Genomic DNA, 26,868 nt, shown 5'->3' on the forward strand with positions numbered 1-26,868 from the left:
CCTTTCCCCCCTCCTTCTCCCCATATCTGAATCTTCCATTATCTTTCATTGATCTCGCCCCTCTTCTTTTACACTTTTACTCCTTTCACGGAGGAAACTGAAGTGGAACACAACAGGGTAATTTGATATCTCATTATCTGCGATCTATTTAAAACAGAATAAAGGGCATTTAGTGCAGGAGACACCTTGGAGGTTCACGGTGTCATGTAAAGATCCTGCAAACTTCCGTGAAGGAGCAATCTCAATCGCAGGATAAAAGTGCCCTGTCCTGCACCCCCTAAGCTAGTCTGCTCCCTTCAGGTGTGGCAGAGGATGCTATTCCATCACTGCTGTTGAAGAAAGCTTTAACGGTCATCCAGTCAGCTTTTGTACACAGAATGGGAGGGGGCACCATCATGTTCTTTGTCTCAGGCAGAAAAATATCTTGGGCCAGCCTCGGCTGCTGTTTAGGATTCCAGCTGCTCCATTTCATTCCCTTGTGGTTTTCCATCAGCATTTCAGGGCCATGAAGTACAGTTAGTCCTCACTGGGCTGTTTGGATCCCTTCTCTCCAACCAGGTTCTTTTCTTTATAAAGATGTTTTGTACTTCTGCAAACTTTGGGGTTCCCCCAAGCCTGCTGATAACTCCTTTTTGTGCATAGGTGGCACTATTTTGGCCACATAAGCAATGACACTCACCTCCTGAACATCGGAAATAGTGGAAATGAGTTGGGAAGAAATACATATTGCTTATATCTGAAACATTCAAGTTATGTCACGCTGTATACAAACAGGATATCCACAGGGCATTTTTTTAAAGATAAAATTCTATTTATCTCTAAGATTGAACAATACAGTAACAAAGGAAAAAAAGAGAAAGAAAAAAAATGCCTTAGAGCTCTCAAGGGAAATCTAACACTAGGGAAACCTTATCCTGTAACTGGTATTTCCACAACATAAAATATGATTCCTGTATTTAAGGACAAGGCTGGTCAATTTATTTTTCCTCTGAGAAAGCTTCCTTAGCTGCACTGAAGAAGCTGAAAAGAAAATCAGTTTCACTTGGCTCTAGCCTAAAAGCAATGGCTCGTGGCATTCTGCAAAAGCCTCTCAAATTGCCAGTATTGAGCCCTGGTTCTTCTCAGGGGTAAAAAAGAAGGTAATATCCCTAATAGCCAACTCTTTGGATGAATGGCAAAATCTTCCTCCAACAAGAACAAATTGTGAGCAGCCCTATATATACAGAACCAAACAATCCCAAAGAATCCATTTGCATTTCTTTTTTTCCAATATAGCTGATTTGCTATAGCTACAAACTCACAAAAACACTCAGCAAATAAGTGAATGTGTGCATTTTATTCTTGCTGAGAAAATTCTGGTATACAGTTGTAAACTAATGAAAGCCTAATTGAAAATGTATGATTGCTGTGAAGCTGCAGCTTTTACTGCAGTTTCTGTAACAACAAACATTGTACATTAAGGGCCATTAACAAAGGCCCTGAAACAACTTCGCTTTGCTTAAAGACCAAAGAAGCACTATCAAGTTAGCAAAACCCTGCTTAGATATAAATGTACGTCAAGAGACATTTTGCACTTTTTTTTCAAATAAGCTCACAACACTGTGGAATAAAATCTGCATACATTGTGCATTCTCTGGAAGAATGTGTTTCCTAAGAATTGCCCCTATTAAGCAGGCAAGCCAATAATCACAAAAAATGCCAAGGAAGAAGAAACAGGCCAAGGAATATTTCCCCTACACTTGTACATACAGAAGAGAGACAAAAAAGGAGGAGACTGTAGACCTCTTCACACATCCGCATGACGGGGTCTGTCATATTCCCGAGTCTTGACCCATCCTCTGGCTCTGAAAAGGCAGGGGAGGCTCCCTCCATAAACCCAACTCCTGCTGTGCCAGGGCTGTCCAGCCCAGAGGATGTGCCTCTACCTGACTCCTCAGATGCAGGGGACACTTCCCCATGACAGCCTTCACCACCACCACCACCCCGTAGGAGCCAGCGGCTGCTAGGAATGTACGGACTGTGTAAAATCCGTTTTGTCTGTGTTTCGCAAATTGTCAGGTGCCTTTTGTTCCGTCGTCCACCCATCGACAGAACCGATTTTTTAAGTTTCCGAATTTGTGCAAATTTGCACATGCAAAAATGTACACATTCCCCCAAATGTGCATTTTCACGCATTAGCCTATGGGGGAAATGTGCATGTTTGCCCCTTTTTTTTTTTTTTTAGGAAAGTGACTTACCTTTTCGCGGATTCTGCTCATGGTGTGTGTGGGGGAGGCGTTCCGTCCCTCCCCCCGGAATCCTCGATGGGGGGGAAGGCAATCCAGTCCTCCCCCCCGGAATCCTTGATGGCCGGCTCTGCTCCGCGGTGGCTCCGCGGAGCAGCCGGCCAGGCCACGGCCGTCTGCAGCCGGATTTCCGGCTGCGGTGGCTGCTGGGTAAAAAAAACGGCATACGCAAATGGCGGCTACGGCTTTTTTTTTTTTACAGAGATGTGATAGGCTACGTAAAGACTTACGTAGCCTATCACATCCCGGTTAAAAAAAAAAAGATGGTGGCTACGGTCACCGCCATTTGCGTTCCTTATTTTTCGCTGTCTTAGTCTACGTAAATATTTACGTAGACTATTACAGCGAAAAATAAGGAACGCAAATGGTGGCGGCCGTAGCCGCCGCCATTTGCGTACGCGTCTTTCTTTTTTTAACCGGGATGTGATAGACTACGTAAGTCTTTATGTAGCCTATCACGTCTCTGTAAAAAAAAAAACAGCAACCCAAAATGACAAGACTGCAAATGGCGGCGGCAGTGGCAGCCGGTCGGAAGACTAGCCGCCGCAGCCGCCGCTGCTGAAGCCACCGCCACCCGGAACATCCGCCCCAGGTAAGTCTCATCCCGGGGGGGATCCGCGGGGGGGATCCGCGGGGGGGGGGCAGGCCGTTCCACCACAGATTTCGGGGGGCCGAATGCACTGGCATTTGGCCTCACCAAGATCCGTGGCGGAATTCTCTGACATCCCTAGTTTTTTTCCTGTATTTTTCTATGACTAAATTTGCGCAAAATTCCCAAAGGTTAGAAAAACGGTCTACAAGCCTATGGAATCCACCTGACAGGGGAAAAGCCAGTCCACTGCAGAATCTGTGGGTCGGATTCATAAAAAATCCGAATTAATTTGGTTCCATTGCAGATTTCTCCGACACCCCTAGCGGCTACAGAGGTGAGGGGCAGTGAAGGCAGTTGGGCAGCTGGAACTCCAATCCTTTCCCAGCAGATACAGAGACAAGCTTCTGCTGTCTCTCTCCTACTCAGAATCAGTGTGGGGCAGCAGAGAGGGGTGGCCTTTCTCTGCTTCTGCCAGATGGTTAGAACTCCAGCACGCAGCAGTGTAGAAGCAACCCAAGTTGCCTGTGCTGTCCCCGGAGCTTGGAGCCAGAGAGGAGAGGCAGAAGTTTGTTTTTGCTCTTTGCTTGAACTGGCAAATGCAAAGCTAAAACAAAGACATCCACCCATGTGTGTGGGTGGGAAGGGAGTGGAGATCATCCTTCCCCCCTGTTGCTTCAGCATTAGGAGGAAGCCTTGTACTGCTCACCAGAGCCTGGATGAAGTTTCACCATGACAAGAAGGGTGAGCAAGCTTGTCAAACACAGGTCAGCAATTATTTCAGATAAAGGTTATACTTTCCAAGTAACTGTTGTGCCTTCAAGCTGTCTTCATAATAACATAAGAGCCATGCTGGATCAGACCAAGGGTCAATCTAGTCCAGCATTCTGTTTACACAGTGGCCAACCAGCTGTCAACCAGGAGACAACAAGCATGGCATGAGTGCAACAGCACCCTCCCATCCATATTCTCCAGCAACTGGTGTACATAGGCTCACTGCCTCTGGTACTGGAGGTAGCATATAGCCATCGGGACTAGTAGCCGTTCATAGCCTTTTCCTCCAAGAATTTGTCCACCCCCCTTGTAAAGCCATCCAAAGTGGTGGCCATCCTGTGGTAGCAAATTCCATAGTTTAACTATGTGCTGTGTGAAGGATGACCCTGGGTTCTGAGACGGGGAGAAAAATGTTGCATGGCATTTCGTATGGCAAAATCAGTTTGCTGCCACACTGCTGAGAGAGTGAGGCCACAACCTGATTTCAGCATATTTGCAGAACAGGTATCTTATTGAAAGGAGATCAGCACCTGTCCTATAAGCATCCACTTGAAACGTAGGGTTTGAATTTCCATTACAAAGACTTCTAGTAAAATTGAGGCCTTTGGAATTCCAGATATAAACCAACCCTCAGGAAATCATTAAAAAAAACAACCAAGAACCAAAACAGGCAATTGTGTTTTAAATAAAGATGTGCTGGTACAGCATCAGATCAGAAGAAGATACATAGCTGTAAGGTTTACTGCTTCAAAGCAATGCTTTAGAAATACTTCATTCTCTTTCATAGTTGTAGAGCACTGAAATGTCTACAATGACAGTGAAGACAAAGGAAAGATCTTCAGCTAAAAATACCCAACTCTGCTCAATAAGCACATAAACCTAAGTACCCACATCACAACCAGGACATAGCTGGGCATATCCCACCCACGTTGTTTCTACTCCATTTGTATGATCTTGCATGTTAACATTATTTCATCCCAACCAAAGCCTTCACTGCATCTTGAACTGGAGGGTCAAAACAGATATGTCAGGGCATCTATGTGTCTACCCTGTTCAAGGGCATCTCTACACCAGCCTAAAATCATGCAGTTAAAATGGGGCTTTCTGCTTCCGTTTTAAATGCAGGATCACATCGACTCCCTTTACCTGCTTCCTTTCCCCCCGCCCCTTTACCCCCCCTTCTCTCCGTATCTGAGTCTTCCATTATCTTCCATTGATCTCGCTCCTCTTCTTGCCATTTTAACCCTTTTCACGGAGGAAACTGAAGCAGAACACAATGGGGTAGTTTGAGAGCTCATTATCTGCAATCTATTTAAAAACGGAACAAAGGGCATTTAGTGCAGGAGGCGCCTTGGAGGTTCACAGCATCATGTAAAGAGCCTGAAAACTTCCATGAAGGAGCAATCTCAATCGCAGGATAAAAGGTCCATGTGAAGAAAGCCCAAATATGAAGCAGGGACTGGACAGGTCTATTCTTTACATTAGCCATGAGGGAAAGCAGCCAAACCCATTCTCTTTCCTCGCTGCACTTTAAGCAGTTTTCTCCCAGAATGGCACATTTCCAAAGAAAGGCTGGAAGAAAACTGTTTAAAGTGGTGGAACATAGTGAGGTTAAGGTACAGAAGGGTGAACAGGGTTTGTTTCCCACCACCACCACTTTTAATGTAAAGAGTAGATCCCTCCCTGCTTTGTAAGTGAACAGGACAGATGTAGGGCCCTAGGCACATGTGTATTTTCAAGGATTATTAATATGTGAATTTTCAATGAAGTGAATTGCTAAAACTGAAGTTTGTAAAATGTACAGCTACAGATTAAAACAGGTAATACTCAAATTCCAGTTTCTTATATCATAGTGATAAACTGCTGCAGAGAGAGAGAGAGAGAGAGATACTAACATGCATCCTCCTCTATAATCTGCCTCCAATTTAAATCTTCCTTATGCTGTGGTAGTTTAAATACAGTCAAGGCCAGAAATATTGGAGCAAGGATAACTGCTTTGGCAGTTGGCCTCTGCACACCACTACATTGAAGTTGAAAGGAAACACATCCAGATGGGAGCGAGGTCAGGACTTTCAGCTGTAATTCAAGGGGTTTGACAAAAGTGAGGCACTAACCATTCAGGAAGTACAGCCAGTGGCATACACACACACCCATTGTTGGGGGCCCATAAGTAATGGAACGAATGGCTAACAAGCAGCTGCATGGTCAGGTGTGGCCTGTTTCCTGGGTACCCCATGACCAATCAAGCAGATACAAGGCCTGGAGGTGGTTCTGAGTGTGACATTTGCATTTGGTAGCTGTTCACTGGAACTCCCAACATGAGGTCCAAAGAGGTGTCCATGTGAGTGAAGGAGGTCATCATTAGGCTGAGGAAACAAAATAAGCCCATCAGAGAGATAGCAAAAACAGTGGGAGTGGCCAACACAACAGTTTGGAACATCCTGAAAAAGAAGGAATTAACTGGCAAGCTCAGCAACAGCAAAAGGCCTGGAAGACCACAGAAGACAACTAAAGTGGATGACCGCAGAATTCTGCTCATGGTGAAGAGGAACCCTTTCACAACATCTAGCCAGGTCAAGAACACTCTTGCGGAGGTAGGCATGTCATTGTTAACATCTACAGTCAAGAGACGGCTTTATAAATGTAAATACAGAGGCTTCACAAAAAGGTGCAAACCACTGGTAACGCTCAAAAACTGAAAGGCCAGATTAGCCTTTGCCAGCAAACACCTAAAAAAGCCTACCCAGTTCTGGAATAAGATTCTTTGGACTGATGAAACCAAGTTTAACTTGTACCAGAAGGATGGGAAGAGAAAAGTATGGAGAAGGAAAGGAACATCTCATGATCCAAAGCATACCACATCATCTGTCAAACATGGTGGAGGCAGTGTTATGGCATGGGCATGTACGGCTGCCAATGGAACCGGTTCACTGGTGTTTATTGATGACCTGACTGCTGATAAAAGCAGCAGGATGAATTCTGAAGTATATAGGGCTCTACTTTCTGCTCAGATTCAGCCGAATGCTGCCAAACTGATAGGACGCTGCTTCATATTGCAGATGGATAATGACCCAAAACATACAGCAAAAGCTATCCAAGAGTTTCTCAAGGCAAAGAAGTGGGATGCTCTTCAATGGCCAAGTCAGTCACCTGATCTCCACCCAATAGAGCATGCTTTTCACTTACTGAAGACAAGACTGAAGGCAGAAAGACCCACAAACAAGCAGCAGCTGAAGGCAGCTGCAGTAAAGGTCTGGCAAAGCATCTCAAGGGAGGAAACTCAGCATTTGGTCATGTCCATGGGAGTCAACTTATGAGCCACCAACAATGGGTGTGTGTGTATGCCACTGGCTGTACTTCCTGAATGGTTAGTGCCCCACTTTTGTCAAGCCCCTTGAATTACAGCTGAAAGTCCTGACTTCACTCCCATCTGGGTTTATTTTGTTTCCTCAGGCTAATGATGGCCTCCTTCACTTGCATGGACACCTCTTTGGACCTCATGTTGGGAGTTCCAGTGAACAGCTACCAAATGCAAATGTAACACTCAGAACCAGGCAGTCATCGACTGCAAAGGATTTTCATCCAGCTATTAAAGGCAACCCTTAAGTTTGAAGTGATGTTGGTTTGTTCCATTACTTATGAGCCACCAACGATGGGTGTGTGTGTATGCCACTGGCTGTACTTCCTGAATGGTTAGTGCCCCACTTTTGTCCAACCCCTTGAATTACAGCTGAAAGTCCTGACTTCACTCCCATCTGGCTGTGCTTCCTTTCAACTTCAATGTGGTGGTGTACAGAGGCCAACTGCCAAAACAGTTATCCTTGTTCCAATGTCTCTGGCCCTGACTGTAGTCCTTATAATCCCAGTTTGTTATCCAGGAAAAAGAAGCAGGTCTTCTCCTCCCTTGCCCCTCTTCTTACCTCCTCCTTTTGTGCTCCATCTTCGGCACTTCACTCCTGGTCCATTTAAACCAGAATTCCCAATACTTCCAAAATGGGAAAGCCTGGTTTAATGTCAGTTTATCAACCAAATACTGAAACCACGGTTTGTTCCTGTTTAGTAATTCAGCATTAAACCAGAATTATCTGTTTCAGACTTAACAGGGAACTCTGGTTTAAAATCACATATTTTTACCTTTGCACTTGCTAGTGCAAGCAGACAGCCAGAACTGAAGTACTGAAGCCAGTGCACAAGAGGACGAGAGAGGGCAGGGGTGACGGAGAGCCACATGAACCTGACAGTCATTTTCCTGTTATTTTATTTATATATAGCCATGCAAACCAAGCAATCAGATACCTTCACCAAAGCACAAGTTATGTTTTACCCCCATAAAAACATTTCAAAAGATAAAAAGAAAAACTACCATTTTCATAAGAAATTGTACATAGATTCTTCCTGTTCCTATAAGGTACCAATAACAAATGGTAATACCAGTGACCACAGAAGGTTCTGCTGAAATAATAAGTTATTGGAGACCTTTATGATTAATTATGAGTATCTATGATATAGTGCTGTGCTTGCATTTTAATTTATGAGCTCCTGGACGTGCTGTAACATTAGTAAAATGAAGGGGAAGAAGCATACAGGTACACTGGACTGAGAGCCAGAGTGAATCTTGCAAGAATAATTGAAAGTAAGCAATAAGCAGGTGGGACAGCAAGGGAATATGTGTTACTCCCTATACTTTATATGAAGAGTAATCAACTGGCATAGGGGGTTGGACTCAATGGCCGTAGGCCCCTTCCAACCCTACTATTCTATGATTCTGATATTAGATCACTCAACTTTAAAGGCCTTTTCACAGTTCCCTTCCTAGCAGCTATCTTTTACTAGAAGATTGTTGAAAAGTGGCAGCTCTTGTGAGCCCCCCAGCAATTTCCAATAGTGAAAGCTACCTTTGCGTGGAATTGTCTACCCAAGAGGGCTCACAGTATATAAAACCTGAAGAACTCCCCAGAGGCATTTCGAGGAGCAGGAGGGGCTGGCTGTCCAGGTCTTTCAACAGAGGAATTTGAATAAGTCTGTCACCTCCAAGGTTGTTCGAGCTTGGTCTTCCTGTTAAAGGCGGTATGGCACAATTTGAGCCAATTTGCTGGTGTCAAGCATTCTACCCTTTACACTGGTAGCTTCAATTGACAGATTATGGAAGCAGTAGGCCCTGCTTGAAGGCTCCGCTAGCTTTTCAGCTTAGATTAACTCTCCTCCTGTCTTTAGACTCTTTTTCAGGTCCCATGTTGCATCTTACTTGCAGGTGGTAATGCAGGGGCGTCAAATCTCTTTCAGCCTGAGGGCCAAATGTCATTTCCGAGAACTTCTCAGGAGCCACCGTGCAGTGGTGGATGTGGCCAAACTTGCTAAAACACCAGCATATTTAGGTTAAAGCTCTCACTGGTGGTGACTATGCCTTTCAAAGCATTTCATCCTTTTAGAGTGGGGGAAAGGGTGTGTGGCCACCATGAAAATCCCAGAGGGCTGGATGTGGCCCATGGCCCTGCGGTTCTGCACCCTTGCTGTAAAGTGTAACTGGATCTCTGCAACAGGGCTGGCCCTGGCATGCAGCAGGGTCATTCCTAATCACGGGGGATGCCTACATGTGTACAGCAGACTCCCCTTTAAAAATGTTTCCCCGCATGTGGACAGCACTTGACATGATCCCACGCTCCTCTCCCATGCAATTACAAATGTGTGTCCCATGCAATTAGAAATGTGTGGAAGGAATCTTCAAATAGGACTATTACTAACCAGGAAAGGAAGGGGAGATTCATAAGAGCAGGGAGAATGGCTAAGGAGAACTAATATTATATGGTTTGGTGATCATGCGAATTGAAGCTGAGTGTGGACTAGCGATTGTATTCTAGGCTTCTAACATTAACACATTTGTATTTTATTTAAAGCATAAAATGAATAGTTTAGGGACCTTTTTCAAATCGTGACTGCATTACAATAACAGTAATAATCTGAGCCTTTTCATAATCAGTTACACAGACTGACCTGGATATTAAATTGCAGAACAGCAGGGTACAGATTGCTAAAATCTAAGTCTTTTACACAAGTCCTGTAAAAGTTTTTCAAAAAATCTTCCATACAAAGCAACTTGTGCATTGTAACTTTATCATCCCCTGTGTAAACAATTCAGTATTAGCATATTGTGTGATGTTTTATGTCACTTTTAAAACTCCCATCAATTACATTTCAGTTGCAGGCTGTCAAGTGTCCATTTTATTTTGGGGTATAAAGCATTGGTTTTAACCAGCAACAGAGTTGATAAAAATCAATTTTTTTTTAATCAAAATATCCGATTGTTTTTATTTAAATCCAATTTTGAAATTTTCTTAAAACAACTGGTAAAAAAAAGAGCCTAGGTCAAAGATATCATCACTAATACTAATTATATAACTTCTAATTAAATTCTATGAATATGTTAACAGCATTTTATGGAGATAGGAGATAACCTGATCAGTCCTATTCTGTACTGCAGGTGAAGTCTCTCTCTCAAGGCCTTGCCTCTCTCGAAGTGCAAAGATAGGGAAGGTCAATGAACAGAGAATTTCGGGAGATGGAGTAGATCTGAACAAGGAGGAATTTAGATATAAATACAAGGGAGGGGATTTGAAAATGAAACCAAAAGTGAACAGAACATATTCATTCAGTCCTGACTCCTGAGGAAACTTCTGCTGCATGTATCCTCCACAAAAATTCATGTGCGTGTTTTGTTAATGATGTTGTTTGTTGAAGAAGAAAACTAACTTAAGAATAAACAATCTTATTAATACAGTTTAAAACCCTGTTTGGTGGTGGTGACAACCATCTGTCAGGGATACTCTGACTTGGATTCCTGCAGTGAGCAGGGGGTTGGACTCGATGGTCTTGTAGGCTCCTTCCAACCCTACTATTCCATGATTCTATGACAAAAATATCATGATTAATTGAACAGTTGGAGCTGGTTCATCTCCTGAACAACTTCACAAGGTCATTCTTCTTTAGTACTAAAATGATCAAATTATCATCATTTGATAATTTTTAATTTTTTTAAAAATATTAATTTTAAAAAAATTAAAAGTATTTTTATGAGAATCTCAAAACAATTCAAAATAATTGCTTAGTGTGTGCCTACCTTCTAATGAAACCTACATCTCTGAATATGTATTAAGACTATATTAAACAATAATATACTTCTACTAAAAAAAATATGATTAAATAGAATCTTCCTCACTGGTGATTTAAACTGTGATTTAAATCATTAAAATTGAGCCCTTCAAAGAAGTAATTTAAATCATGATTTAAATCAATTTGATTTAAATAAAATCAACCCTAAACAGCAAGTGGCAATATTTCATCCATTGGCACAACACCTAACACTCAAGAAGCACTATGTCTTCATATCACGAATTCCAAAGTCTCGAGAGTCTAGCAGAGATAGACAGCTCTTTGGGACAGCCTATCATTCTCTTGAAGTTGCAATCTCTTCTGACTATAAGACTGTGTTTCATATTTGGTGTAGTTCATAGCTGAATAATCCAAACACAATCACTAACACAAACGCACTCAATCCAGCTTTTCACATTTTGAACCAGTTGTAAAGATTATTTTAATTCTTTTTTAAACTCTCAAATCTAGCTGAATTCTAACCCAATGCAGAAATACAGCACAGACGTTAGTTTCCAGTAAGGATGGACAAGGAGAAACAGTGGAGGCAACAGTGGAGACAGCATGCCCTTAGCACAGCCTGTTTTCCTGCTGGAGACTGGGATTGTAAATCCAAGAAACTCGCAGTGAGAACTTGGCACTCAAATGTCATTTCTGCCATATAGATAGCCCCTGGGCCAACTTCACCACCTTCTGCTGACTGAACTGCTTCCATCAGTGGAATGGGGAGAGGGACAGCTCCCTCTCTTCTGTACCCCGCCCCATGCACCCTCAAAATCTGCTCCATAGGATTAGGGGACCATCTCAAGCAGATACTGAGAGGGTGTGGAGGCTGCAGGGAGGAGTAGAGGAGAAAGTCTGACACTCAAGTGTAAGTCCACTCTTGTAACATTGGATCCTGCCCCTCTTTTAAGAAAAAAATGTGTTGTTTGTTTACACTTTTTACTTTTTACATTCTCTATACTGACAAATGTAGTATCTCAGATAATAAAATCAGAAATGTTAATGTTATCAGACTATTCAACTTTTTCAAGTTTCTGTCAACTTATAACAAAAAAACTAATTGGAATTTAATTGTGCACTTTCCTGTAATTCTAAAAATATGCCATGTCTAATAGTGATTTAATTATATAGTACTTAGCTGCAGAGCCTTTGCTTATCTAATATTCAAGCAAATAAAAATTGTCCATTTCCAACCATGACCATGAAACGGTAGGAATAAAGGAACAATGATGTGAAAAGCTCAATTAGGACCAAGCCAAATTTCAGGTCCCATTATCTCACCCTTCCCCAAATTGGTGCCCTCCAGATATTTTGGACTTCAACTCCCATCGTCCTAAGTCAGCATAGCCAATGGTTGGAAATGCTGGGAGTTCTAGTCCAAAACATCTAGGGGGCACCAGGTTGGGGAAGGCAGTATAGTCTGGCATAATTACCCAAGAGTTTCCCGATGTGCCCATCCCGTTCTTTGCAATGGGCTCTTTTAACAGTCCCTATCATTCATAACCATATTGTCAAGGGCTCCTTGGAGGCCTCTCTCAGTCTAATCCAGTAGCTAAGTCCAGACACAGACAAAGGGATTCTTTTCAAAGCTTTATTCCTCTTTTACAACTTAACAACTCTACCGTTAGCAACTAGATATGAGCAGCAGAGTGCCTATGCCCTAAGTTGGAACAGTTGGTCCCCGTTTGAAGGAGAATCACTGGCAGACCCTGAACTTATGGGCTAGGGAGAGTCCCTCCCCTTTTCCCTTGGATCCTCTGGGCGCAACCGTTGTTTGCGCGCCAACCAGGCACTACGCCTCCTTTCCGCGCCCTCCATTTGGCGCCGCTCCCTGCGTCGGCATCGCGCGTCCAGCAAGTCTGCTTCCCGCGCTCTGTCACTCCCAGGACTGCTATCTATGCTAGGAATGCCGGTGGGAGGAATCTCTGTCAGCTGTTGGCCCTGGGAAGGATGAGCACGCTCCTCTCCCAGGAGCGGCTGCTCTTCCTCAGAATCAGAACTACTCTGGGATTCTATGGGCTCAGTGTCCACCCTGACACTTATTGCAAGAAGAGGCACTAGGTGCTGTGGCCAAGTTTCCATAGGAAGTAAGGTTTGAGAAATCAGTAATGTTCAGTCGTAGCCCCACCAAGTCACAACCCAGAGATTCCTAGTGGATTCTACTGTGATTCTACTGACTCACAGTGGAATCAGGAGATGAGGCAGCCACATTGTACTCTACCCTGTCCATTGGTTTTCCTCCATTCTCCACCTGCTGCAGCCAGTATGGCCCCAGATGTTGCACACAGCAGTGGAGGAACAGAGACTGATGAAAAGATGCAGAGGGGCAAGCATTGCCACGCATTCCAGCAATGGCTGTAAAAGTGATAATAAAGGAAGCTCCAAGGCTAGCTTAGAGCTGGCGAGGGGCAGCAAAGCCAAGCGGGCTTTCTGTACCAGGCAGCTGGAGCTCTAACCACCTAGCAGGTGCAGACAAGCCTCAGTGCCTCCCGTCCCTCTCCAGTCGGGAGATGGCAAGGGGTGGTGGAGACTTGCGGGCTTTCTCTGCCTCTGCACTTGTTGGGCAATTGTCTGGAGCATGGGAGCTGTCCAGCCAGAAAAGGTCTGGGAAGAGACTGGGGACTTACATACGTCTGTCCCTAATTCACCAGCGGCAGCTGGGCCTGCTTCTTTGCTGGCTACAGCTGGATCTTCCTCCACACAAGGCGTCCCTTGCTCCCAAATAGACCCTTCCTCCTGAGTAAGCCCTGGGCAAAAGGGTCTTCTGCTGGTCAGGCAGGCCCTCCAACGCCAACTGTGCATCCCAGCTGGTTTGAAGCCACCAGTGGTCCGCAGAGCCGTGGGACGAAGGAAGGGTCAGGAACCCCGGCAGGGCTTGGGATGGGATCAAAGGGGCTCAAGAGAGGCAGCCCTGCAAAGGGACTCAGGTTGCTTCATGTCTTCTGTGGGAGTGGGGTTTGCTGAGGAATCCCACTCCTCCTCCTCCAAAGAGATCTCCCCTGGGCTTAGGTCAGACAGAAGCCTGATGCCAGTTGCTCCCCATCCTCCAGCAATTACAGATATGTCTCCACTGTCCCTCTCTTGCTCAGAATTGTGAGGGGCCATGGAGATGTACAGGGTTTCTCAACTTGTACTTCTGCCTGCCACTGGAGCTCCAGCCTCCCAGAAAGTGCTGGGACACGCCAACGCACCTGTGCAATCCCCTTCCAGTTTGGAGCCGGAGAGGGAGGGCGGAGGTTTGCTTTTGCTCTCTGCTTGCAGCTATCAAGTTCAGAGATTAAACAAATGGCAGGCTTCCACCCATGTTTGGGGTGGGGAGGAAAAGGGAACCATCCCAGCCACTCAGTTGCTCCAACTTTGGGAGGGAGCCTCGGACTCATCTCTCTCGCCAGGGCCAGGCTGACTGCTCACCATGGCGAGCCGGGCAAGCAAGATTCTTTAATGCTGCCATGAGGATCAAGTTAGACAACAAGGCACAGTTGTTTGAACTGGTGGTGTAGTAGATCCAGGGCTCGCGGGGACGTAGTGCATGTGCCACCCCCCAACCCATCAAAATTTGATGTTCCCTCTGAGCGAGCTGCAATTCTCACAGTAGCTGGGGGAGAATGAATTTTCCCAGCAACAATATACTGTTCCCTACTGTAATGTAAAGTATTTTGGGGTAGTTTGGTCATGAATGGCTAATTAAGACCCATTAGCTTTACAAAAGCTCTTGGTGGAGATGAAATTATTCCGCCTGCATTATTGGACCCCCCCTTGGGCGGTCGGAGGGGGTGGCTATGACGACTGTCGTTATGAGCACCTGCACTTCAACATTTTCTACTACACCAGTGGTTGGAACCGAAGTTTCTTGGGAACTAAATTATAAAAGGACTGGAATGTTATCTAAACTCCAAGAATCTATTATTATTATTATTATTATTATTATTATTATTATTTCTATACCGCCCCATAGTCAAAGCTCTCTGGGCAGTTTACAAAAGTTAAAACATTAAAATACAATATATGAAGTTTAAAAACCATTTACATAAAAGCATACAGACAGTATATACAAACAACATATAACTAAAAACAACTTTGAACTAAAAACAATTTTTAAAAAATCCAATAATGAAAGAACGGAGCTTAAAAACAGTATACAAGTCAGCCAAAGGAACAAGAGTTCTAAAACGGGGAGGTCTGCCAGAATAATAGAGCCTTAAATTGCTGCTTAAAGACTTTCAAAGAGGTCAGCAGGTGCATTTCAACCAGCAGGTCATTCCACAACTGAGGGGCGGCAAAGGAAAAGGTCCTGTTGTGTGTGGCTGCCAGTCTCACATTAGGCAGCCGCAGCAGATAGCCCTCAAAGGACCGCAGGTGCCGGACTGGGATGTCTTTTAATGAAGATGACCCATCAAGGCAATTCTTAAAACTTAGAAATTAAGCCTAGATTACCATGCCCACATACAGGGGAGCATGCCCCGTTGAGCTCAGTGGGCTACAATCCTATACTCAATTACTTGTGAGTAAGCTCCAGTGAAAAAGTAGGGCTTGCTCCCAAGTAATCTTGTGATCATAAACACACTTACCTGTGACCATAAACACACTTACGGAGGCTACTCAGGAAGGAGATGTGGGGAAGAGGACCAGCTGCACCAGGTGGACCCTGAGCCTGTCACTGCCCCTGCCAAACAGGTACTTAGGCGGGGCTGCCAGAGGCTACTGGGAAGGAGCTTGTGGGGGAGAGGACCAGCTGCACCAGGTGGATCATAGCGTCGCACTTGGAGAAGCATGGAGGAGCATATGAAGACCTACCCACCGCCTCTCCAGAGATACCAGCAACCAGAGATACTAGCAGCAAATAGCAGCAGCAGAGGGCAGCAGCTTTAAAGACCAGGAAGAAAGGGGCAAATGCAGATCTTATCTGCTCCTTCTTAGCTGCTGCACCCTTTTATATTCTTTTATACTGCTTTATATTTTACATCTGAACATTTTAATATGTGCCTGGGAAGTCCATTGAGCAACTCAGGGGGTCAGGGAGGTGCCACCATAAATGTGGGCATGGGTAGGGGGAGGTATGGCGTTGGGGGATTAGCAGGCCAGCTGAGGAGAACAGGGGCTAGACACCTTATGGCTATCTCTTCTGGTTCTTCCCCCAGCCTGATGGTTCCTGGCAGCCTCACCAGTTTGCCCTCGGGTCTGGTGGTGCTGCTACTGAATGCCAAGTCGGTCCAAAATAAAATCTCCCTCATCCATGATTTGATTGTGGATGAGGGGGCTGACCTGATATGTATTACTGAGACCTGGGCAGGGGAACTGAGGGGGGGGGTTACTCTCTCCCAGCTGTGCCCTCCTGGGTACACAGTGCAGCACCAACAACGACTTGAGGGTCGGGAAGGGGGGGTTGCCGTGGTCTATAGGAATTCAATCCCACTCTCTAGGCTTCCTGCTCATTCAAGTGCAGATCTTGAGTGCTTGTACCTTGTGTTGGGTACCCGGGACAGATTAGGGATTCTGTTGGTGTACCGCCCACCCTGCTGCCCATCAGACTCTCTGCCTGAGCTGATGGAGGTGGTCTCGGACTTGGTGTTGAGGACCCCTAGGATGATGGTCCTGGGGGATCTCAACTTCCATGCCGAAGCCGCTGTATCCGGGGCGGCTCAGGACTTCATGGCCGCCATGACAACCATGGGGCTGTCCCAACATGTCATCAGCCCAACACATATTAAAGGGCACACACTTGATCTGGTTTTCTCGACTGGGCAGGACGATGGTGATCTGAAAGTGGAGGAATTAACATCTGTCCCTTTGGTCAGATCACTTCCTGTTGAGGTTTAGACTCTTGGCAGCTTTCCCCATCTGCAAGGGTGGGGGACCTATTAAAATGGTCCACCCCGGAGGCTAATGGATTCCGATGGATTCCAGAGGGCTCTGGGGGATTTTCCTGCTGGTATGGCTGGTGCTCCTGTTGAAGCCCAGGTCGCTCTGCAGCGGTTGACACAATCGTGCCCAAGCGCCCTCTCCCTCTGAGCAGAGCCTGGCCAGCTCCTTGGTATACACCTGAGCTGAGGACAATGAAGCAAGAGGGGAGATGGCTAGAACGCAGGTGGAGGAAAACTCGTGCTGAGTCTGACCGAACACAGGTAAGAGCTCACTATCGAGCCTACTCTGTGGTGGTGAGGGTGGCAAAGAGACAGTTCTTTTCCTCCAGCACTGCATCTCCTCAGTGTCATCCAGCAGAGCTTTTCCGAGTGGTTCGCAGCCTGTTACATTCTGGGCCAGGGAAAGAGACTGCGGAACCCTCATTTGCATGCTGTGACAAGTTTGCATGGCACTTTGAAGACAAAGTAGCTCAGATTCGTCATGAATTGGACACCACAATTAATGCCGTTCCACTGGTAGAGGCGTTCAGAGCACCGTCTGGTCCAGTTTTATTGGATGAGTTTCAGTTACTGAGGCCTGAGGATGCAGACAAGGTGCTTGGTCAAGTCTAATGGATTACTTGTGTGCTTGACCCTTGCCCTTCATGGCTTATTACATCAAACAAGCAGGGGATGTCCGGCTGGGTCCAGGAGGTTGTAAATTCCTCCTTGAGAGAGGAAGTGGTACTGGCCGCTTTAAAAGAGGCAGTAATCAGACCACTCCTGAAAAAGCCTAACCTGGACCCGGAGGATGTTAACAGTTATAGGCCAGTGGCCAACATCCCCTTCTTTGGCAAGGTGCTTGAGTAGGTGGTTGCAGGACAGCTCCAGGCACTCTTGAATAAAACGGATTATCTAGATCCATTTCAGTCAGGCTTCAGGCCTGGTTTTGCACGGAAACTGCCTTGGTCGCCCTGTGGGATGACCTCTGCCAGGAGAGGGACAGGGGGAGTGTGACCCTGTTGATTTTCCTGGACCTCTCAGCGGCTTTCGATACTATCGACCATGGTGTCCTTCTGGATAGGTTGTCTGGGTTGGGAGTTGGAGGCACTGCACTGCAGTGGTTCCACTCCTACTATGGATGGCCAATTCCAGAAGGTGGTGTTGGGGGGTTATTGCTCTGTGCCAAAGTAATTATGCCATGGGGTTCCACAGGGCTCTGTTTTATCCCCCATGCTGTTTAACATCTACATGAAACTGCTGGGGGAGGTTATCTGGAGGTGTGGGCTGAGGTGCCATCAATATGCGGATGTCACCGAGCTCCACCTCTCTTTTTCATCAAAACCAGGTGGGCAGTGGCTGTTCTGAATCAGTGCCTGGGCATGGTAATGGACTGGATGAGGGCCAATAAACTGAAACTCAATCCAGACAAGACGGAGGTACTGTTAGTCGGTGGTTCGTCTGCCCAGCTAGGTGATATTCAACCTGTTCTGGAGGGGGCTGCACTCCCCCTAAAGAATCACGTTCGTAGTTTGGGGGTGCTCTTGGACCCAGAACTGTCACTTGAGGCACAGGTGAACTCAGTGGCACGGAGCACTTTTTATCAGCTTAGGCTGGTATACCAACTACGCCCTTATCTGGACAGACACAGCCTAGCTACAGTTATCCATGCTCTGATAACTTCTCGTCTGGATTACTACAATGCATTGTAAGTGGGGCTGTCTTTGAAAACGGTCCAGAAATTTCAGCTAGTCCAAAATAGGGTAGCAAGACTGTTAACAGGGACTGGCCAACGAGCTCATATTATGCCAGTACTTTTCCAGCTGCACTGGCTGCCAGTCCATTTCCAGGCCTGATTCAAAGTGGTGGTATTAACATTCAAAGCCCTTAACGGCTTGGGCCAGGTTATCTGAAGGATCACCTCCTCCCATATGTGCCTGCCCGGACCTTAAGATCATCCTCAGCGGCTCTTCTCCATGAGCCCCTGCCAAAGGAAGTGAGGCGGGTGGCTACTAGGAGGAGGGCTTTTTCTGCTGTGGCATCCCAGCTGTGGAATGAGCTCCTTAGTGAGATTCACCTGGCACCTACATTGTATTCTTTCTGGTGCCAGGTGAAGCCCTTTTTATTTTCCCAGGCATTTTAGCATTTTAGCTTTCTAGACCTTTAGCTTTGCTGTTTTAAATCTGTATTTTAAATCCCTGCATTGCTGCCAGGTTTTATTCTGGTTTTATTCTGGTTGTATTGTTATACTGTGGTTTTGATGTTTTATGTATTTTATATTGTTTTATTGTGTGCTTTTTGGTTTTTGTGTGCTTTGTGAACCACCCAGAGAGCTTCGGATATTGGGCAGTATAGAAATGAAATAAATAAATAAAAATACCTGTGAGTAGGTCCCACTGAAACTCAATTTCAAAGAGATACACATAGGATTGTGCTATCAATAAAATATAAAGGCATATGATCACACTAACACCCACCCCACCCCCCATTTCAAACAGTTTTTAAACTGGTCCCTGAGATTTCCAAAACTCCTGAAAAAAAAAAAAAAAGAACACACACAAAGTCCCAGTTCTAAAATAAGTGTTTGCACACATTTTACATTGGCAACTTTTTGAATAACATTCTATATCAACTGCAAATTGCTTATTCCCTTTTATAATTATTTGTAATTTCTTCCACATGAAGAGCATAAATTAGCTAGGTCTGAACTGTGAACTGTCAGTACTTACCAACACCTGAAGAGAAAGGAAATAATTGTATGTTATATATTGGATCAGTCTGCACAATCTCTGCTGGGGAAATAAGCTGCGGTGGCTTATTTCCCCCACTATGTGTGCTGGTCGCATGCCAGGGGAATCAGCACCCTCAGCAGCGTAGCTTGTCATGTTGTGCAAACCCAGTGAGGGTGGCTTGTTGCCATAGGTAATAAGCCACCCAGAACCCTACAACAGCCCTAACTGTGGATTTGGTTGGTGTGTGTGTATTTTAAATATAAAGGAACCAGGGATTAGAAGGTACTTTACCCCTTCCCTGCTCACCATTTTTCTCCTCCAAATCAACCCCCACCTCTTTTCCACTGTGCAGAATTCCAGAGGAATTCTTACCCTTATAAGCACACATTAAGGAACTGGAGGAAGAGCTAGTGGATTTTATGTTAGGAAAATGTGTGGCAGGGATTTACTTTGTTTTCTACTAGAACCCCAACATCATAGGAACATAGGAAGCTGCCTCATACCGAGTCAGATCATTGGTCCATCTAGCCTAGTACTGTCGACACTGACTGGCAGTGGCTCTCCAGGGTTTCGGGCAGACATTTTTCCAGCCCTTCTTAGAGAGGCCAGGGATTGAACCTGGGACGTTCTGCATGCAAAGCATATGTTCTAACACAGACAGGGCCCACCAACCTGAGCCCCGTGCAAAACACACAGTTAGAATTAAAGAACAGGATGCTTCTGATCATGTTCTGAGCCCAGGAATTTATTTTCAGAACTGAACTGAGCTCACTGCCTTTTCACATAAAAGTCCATTCCTGGTTGCCTCAAGCTTTCTTCATTTCAGCAGCCTAATTTAGGTGGAAAAAGTCATTTTGTTCTTGCTGTTGTTAAAGAATTGGGAGTCAGAAACCCTTAGAGATCTACTGCAAATCATCCAGGGATCTATCAGCAGATCCCGATCAACCATCCCTGACCTGAACCATTGTCACCAGTTTCTAGTGGAAGAGCTGCTATACCTTCAGATAGAACCTATTTGGAGTGCTTCTCTATGACCACCACCCCTGCCCCAAAAAGATGACTGATGACTGACACTGCCTGTCCTGATCACTGCATAACTTTACAGAAACAGAATACCTTACATCATTTAAATTAACTGGAATTATAATCCATTTCTATAGACTCTGGTTCCCCCTAAAACGTTTATCTCATGCTACATGCCACATTATTAACCATATTCACAAGCTTGTCTAAAAAGTGTTATAGACAAAGGGGTATTTCTCATGTTTCTTGTGAAAGCAGTATATATTTTAAAGATGTACAGAAAAATTAAAAATGGGAACCAGCCAAGAGTTTCATCTGTACACAGTATTAATCATATGAAAGCCCATGCCATGCTGAAAGGATTCAAACAGTATACAAATGATGCATACTGGAATTGCTTTACTACCTTTGGGGTTAAAAATTATAGTGATTTATTACCATACACCACATCACTGTGTAGGGCAAGGAGAAGAATCATCAGTCCAGCTGTAACTTTAGCTAAGAAGGCTATTAATACTCAAGTTGTTGGGATTTAGTAGAACCAGGATTTTCCTTACCACCAACAGTCACCTCAATATTTCGTAGGGAAAGCATAATCTACTGAAGCACCTTCCCTGCCCTACAAATTCACTTGTACCTTTATACAGCCCAATCAGCTCAATTCAGCATGCAGAATTCAGCCCAATTCAGCAAGCAGCAAGTCCTTGAAGCAGTGGTGCAGCTAACGCTGGACCGTGGGGCCAAAGTCATGCCACACAGCCCCCCTCCCCCCCAAATCACCACCCAGGGAATGGTAGGTGATGAGGGCAGCAGAAACAAACTCCATTTTACTCCTAGAGTTCATGATATCCTTCTCCTGGATGGTATCCTCCTGGATCGACTCTGTGGGACAGGTATCGGAGGCACTGTCTTACAGTGGTTCTGATCCTACCTATGGGGCCAATTTCATAGAGTAACATTGTGTGACATTCCTCAGTCCCTTGGCAATTGTGCCATGGGGCTCCACAGGGTACCATCTTGTCCCCAATGTTGTTTAACATCTGTATGAAGCCTCTGGGAGCAGTCATTAGGGAATTTGGAGCCAAGTGCCATGAGTACGCTGATGACATGCAGCACTTTCTCCCTGTGACATCTGAATCAGGAGAGGCTGTGCAAGTCCTCAACCACTGCCTGAACTCAGTACTGGGCTGGATGAGGGCCAATAAACTGAAGCTGAATCCTAGCAAGATGGAAGCCCTGTGGGTGAGTGGTTCCCAAGTCTGGGAGACAGGCTCACTGCCTGTTCTGTTTGGGGTTGTACTCCACTTGGAAGATCAGGTTCATAGTCTGGGGGTACTCCTAGATCCATCATTGTCGCTGGAGGCCCAAGTGGTCGCGGCAGCTCAGAGTGCCTTTTACCAGCTTCAGCTGGTTCGTCAGCTATGGCCTCTCCTGGACACAGATACCTTAGCCACAGTGGTACAGGCATTAGTAACCTCAAGACTGGATTACTGCAATGCGCTCTATGTGGGGCTGCCTTTAAGGCTGGTCCAGAAGCTGGAGCTAGTGCAGAATGGGAGCTCCCCCTTTTCAGTATACAACTCTTTTGCTGAGGGAACTGCACTGGCTGCCTATTCACTACCAGGCCAGGTTTAAGTACTACTGTACAAAGCCCTAAACAACTTGGGACCAGGATACCCGAGGCAGTGCTTTCTCCCTTACCAACCTGCCCGGTCACTGAGGTCATCACATCAGAGGAAATGCTCCTGGTGACTCCAAATGGACCCATGGCCCAATTGGAGTCCACTAAGAAAAAAGCCTTCAGTGTGGTGGCCCTCTTCCTATGGAATTCTCTGCCCTTGGAGGTCAGGCAGGTGCCAACATTGTCTTGCTTTTGGCACCTCCTGAAAACATTGCTATTTCAGGAAGCCTTCCTCGAGTGACCAGCCATGCTTTATCAAACTTGGTTTTATCAGAACTTTGTTTCTTTTTTTAAACAAAATTAAGGGCGCAATCCTATAGGGATAGGCGGGTGCCTCCGAACTCGGAGGCGACCGCCTATCTAATGCAGGGCAGGAGAAGCACGGAAGGAATCATTCTCTCCACGCTTCTCCTGCCCTGCATTTGCAGCTATACAGCCGATTTTGGCTGTCTAGCCGAAAGGGAGGCAGAACGGGAGAGGAGGCTAGAAGAGAACACAAAAGATGTGTAATATCAGCATTTCTGCCTTTCCCACCCTGGAATGCCCCCTGGAACACCCCGTTTTGGCCACTCCATGCACCTCTTCTGAGTGCGGAGCACAGGGCCGTTCCGTGCTGCCTGCGAGGCAGTGTCAGGGTAGACACTGAGCCCATAGAATCCCAGAGTAGTTCTGATTCTGAGGAAGAGCAGTCACTCCTGGGAGAGGAGCGCGCTCCTCTTTCCCAGGACCAACAGCTGACGGAGATTCCTCCCACCAGCGTTCCTAGTTTAGTTAGCAGTCCAGGGAGTGACCAAGCACAGATAGCAGACTTAGTGGATGCGCGACGCAGACGCAGAGAGCGGCGCCAGATGAAGGGCGCGGAAAGGAGGCGAAGTGCCAGGTTGGCGCGCAAACAACGGCTGCGCCCAGAGGCTCCAAGGGAAAAGGGGAGGGACTCTCCCTAGTCCTTAAGTTCAGGGGTCTGCCAGTAATTCCCTTTCAAACGGGGACCAACTGTTCCAACTTAGGGCATAGGTACTGTGCTGCTCAGATCTAGTTGCAATCGGTATAGTTGTTAAGTTGTAAAAGAAGAATAAAGCTTTGAAAGGAATTCCTTTGTCTGTGTCTGGACTTGGCTACTGGATTAGACTGAGAGAGACCTCCAAGGAGCCCTCGACAGGCAGCACAGAAGGGGGGAAGGTCAAACTACATATCCTGTGGCCGTCTAGCCGCTGACTAGTGGCCATAGGCTCGCTCCCTAAATTATTTTAACATGGTGTTTTTACTCTTTATCCTGTTTGCTGATCACCGTTCCGAGATCTTTGGATGTGGAGCAGTATACATTACTGTAAATAAATAAATAAATAAATAAATAAATAAGCTGCTATGATTTAAGTGAGTTTAAAATACAAAACTGCACATGTTCAGGTTTTTGGGGTTTTTTATATCATTTGGTCCAGGACCTAAAATTACCTAGCTGCACCACTGCTTTGAGGAATAGATGGCTGTGTGTTGTATTTCATATTCAAGCACTTATTTAATAAACCAGAGAGAAATCACGAAGTCACTGTTTGAGACAATGCAGCTGCAAGGGAGCTTCTGGGTTAAAAGTAAACCATATAATTACAGTAATTAATTATGACTCTTCAGGATCGGACAGTAAAGACACTCTTTTAATAGCTTGGGCCCACTACTCGAGGAAAATAATAAAAACACATACTGTATCAAGCTTGGAGCACAATTCTATGCTTGCACACACAGAAGCCTCCTGGGCCTATTGCTAAGTAAGGGTGGATAGGACTGCATGTAGTAGGCCCAACAATGCCAAGCATGCCATGATCAGGCCCCCTGACTGTATGTTCAATGATATATTGTTTGTATTCTGACAGACGTGAGCAGAAGCAGTTGAGCTGGAGACAGCCAAATACTCAATACTCTGTTCCAAGCAGAGAGTTCGACAATTTGGATTTTGCTTATTTCCCTCTTATATTAGGAATATTATTGAGCCATCGCTTTATTGGCACATACTATGGTACGTATTAAATGTATGAAAGTACAGAAAATTTTACTTATATTTCTGAAACACTACTTATTCTTGTATGTAACTCAACCCAAGCCAACATAACCCCCTTCCCTTCATGTGTCACTCCCATGAAGGTGGTCCACACACGGAAAGGCAAAGAGGAGTCATGCTGCTGGCTCCGCTCCAAGGTCACATGGCTTCTCCACCCACCCACATGTTGGGCATGGGCGTGAGCCAGGGAAGCCTGCACACCTCCACAACAGGTGGAAATCTGATAGTGTGTGGTTCCAGCTCACATGGTCTACACGTTTAGGCTTCCCCAACTCAGACATCCATGTGTAGACCTCTACATGCATAGCCTTCCACAGGAGCTGGAATTATGCACAATCAGGGTTCCATCTCCCACAGAGGCCAAGGCTCCCCTGGCTCAGACACCCATACCTCATGTGTGGATGTCAGGGGAGGGCCTGGGGAGAGCCACACCTCAGAGGGGGACCATCGCAGTGCCCCCACTTTGTGCCTGTGCACCACTGTTCACTACAGTTTAGCACTTCCCCTTCCTACCTGTGGACCCGTTTCACACAAGCAATGCATGAAGGGGACTAAGGACTTTTAGATGAAAAGCCAAATTGTCCTTGTACCAGTAGGCATGGATTGCTCAACAGGTGGTTGGCGTTGCCTAAAAAGTGAACATGCCAAGCCAAGGGAAAATAAAGTGGTATAACTATCTCTCCTTTTGCAAAGAAAATCCCTGGATAAGAAACTCCAGAAGTAATTATGTTTTAACTTAAAATATTTATATCTTGCCTTTCCGAATGGTTCAAGGTCGCTTATCCCCAACCTATGCTCCTCTTTTTGAACCCTTCCAGAATCACTGGGTTAGATTTCAAGAACTCCAGGTGCTTTCATTTCTATAGTATCACATTAGTTCTCCTCTGCCTTTTTTACCCTGCTCAAACATATAGCTTAAAATCCTATCAAACTTTCATGGGCTAGCAGACATCTCACACATATCTGTATGTTATATCTGTAGAGCTCACATTTGTATCAGAAATGCCGTTTTATTCCTGCCAGGGGGTGTTTTTTTGGTAATGAAACCCCTAAACAGCATATGCTGCACAGGAGTGGCAAATACATAGATGCAGTTGATAGCACATATAAATGTAAATATGCCTAAATCAATCTAGAGGACTGGATTAATATTACAGATGGGCTGATGGCATTAATAAATCCAGTGGTAACTATCTTCCTTTTGGTTTACATGTTGAATTGAGGACTAGCACCAACCAGCACACTAAGCTCCAAGTTGCAGTGAGACTCCTATAGTGCTACCACAAAACAAGCATGGAGAATATATATCCCACAAATATATTACCAGCTTGCAACAGTAAATGTTAGGTTTCAAATCTATCTCAAACCCACACCCACCCATCTACAGAAATGACTCTTAAACTTGGGGAGGGGGGAACGTGGTTAATTTGGATGAGGAAAGATACTTGTCACATGCATAAGCAGTTCACGTATTTGTCGATGGCAGAAGTAGGTTTGAGTGCTAAACCGTACTGAACAGTGGCGCACAGGCGTGAAAGTACACAGGCTGCTTCCAACCCTCGTATCTAATAAACTGAGATGGGCCTCAAGTGAGTTATCAACTTCTGAAGCAGCCCTCCTTCAACAGCAGCCTGATCCTCTCTATGCCAGTATGAAAAAGCTTCACTTTCAGATATTTATTTGTCTATCAAAACCCTGTTCAAGTGTCAGCAGCAAGCCAGGCTTGCTGCGTTTTCTTTGTATTGTTCCTTTTTTAGCTACTAGACTCAAAGCCTGCCATTTCCTTACACGGCCTCTTGGGGGGGGGGGGGAGACACCCGTAAAGGCACAATCCTATGCATGTTGAGACAGAAAAAAAAATAATCCTGCAACTCCCAGCATTCCCCAGGCTGCGGGTGGGGGGGGGGGGAGCTTTTTCTGTCTAAACATGCCTAGGATTTCGCCCTAAAGTGATAAGTGGGAACCTAGACGGGTGGTAGATGCTCAAGGATGACGGGAGGGCGTTCTGCACGCGCTCAGGAGCACTCCCCCGCCCTTCTTCTTGGAAGTTTCATATTGCGGCGAGAAGTCCTTCCTCGTTCCAACCCCGGTCGCGCGCGGCTAGCCTAACACGGGGCAGGCGCGGCCACAGCGACGAGCCCACAGAGCGCAAGGCTACGCGTGCACACGCGCGCCCCGCCTAGTCCTTGCGACGAACTTCCCCGTTCGCTGCCCCCCTCGGTAGCTCGGCTGCCCGCGCCATGCTCGGCTCTTCCACGCCGGATCCTTCCTTCCTTCCCTCCCTTACCCGCGGACGCCAGAAGTCGGTAGCCTCCGCCAGGCTCCGTCGGCCAACTTACTCCGCTTCCTTCGACAAGATCGGCCCCTCTGGGGGAGGAGCCTTGCCCGGATCCAGCCGACTCTGGGATGGGGGGTAAGCCGTGGGATTGGCTGCGGCGTGGCTGGAGAACGGCGGCTGGGTCCCTGCCGGAGTTCGGAAGCCTACCCCGCTCTAACCTCGCCCGCCTGCCGCCGCCCTCCACGGTGGTTTGTTTCTAAATGGAGCGGACACGGGGCATAATGGGGTTTGTTGGTTTTTAAATGATGCCCCCAAGTCGTCCGTGGGAAAGGCCTTACTCTGCATGCACGAAGTCGCAGGTTGCCTCTTTTCTGGGTCTCCGGTAGCTGAATTACCCGAGAGTCACGCCAGTTAGAAGAGACAATACTGAACTCGGTGAACAACGCGCTCTGCAGATGCCCAGG

The 26,868-nt window shown here is 46.0% G+C and overlaps 1 protein-coding gene across 2 annotated transcripts in view; it reads right to left on the reverse strand.

Moving 5' to 3' along the window:
* The window catches only part of NMNAT3 (nicotinamide nucleotide adenylyltransferase 3), a 72,077-nt gene extending 45,585 nt beyond the window's left edge, over positions 1–26,492 (reverse strand). For both annotated transcript variants that reach the window (XM_084847082.1, XM_084847081.1), the window contains exon 1: positions 26,414–26,492. The gene's annotated coding sequence lies outside the window, so the exon portion shown is untranslated. The remainder of the gene's footprint in view (positions 1–26,413) is intronic.
* Positions 26,493–26,868: the final 376 nt, after the last annotated feature.

This window comes from Heloderma suspectum, chromosome 3, assembly GCF_057233095.1.
Source record: "Heloderma suspectum isolate Gila_16-S chromosome 3, 16-S_ref, whole genome shotgun sequence".
In the NCBI taxonomy this organism is placed as follows: domain Eukaryota; kingdom Metazoa; phylum Chordata; class Lepidosauria; order Squamata; family Helodermatidae; genus Heloderma; species Heloderma suspectum.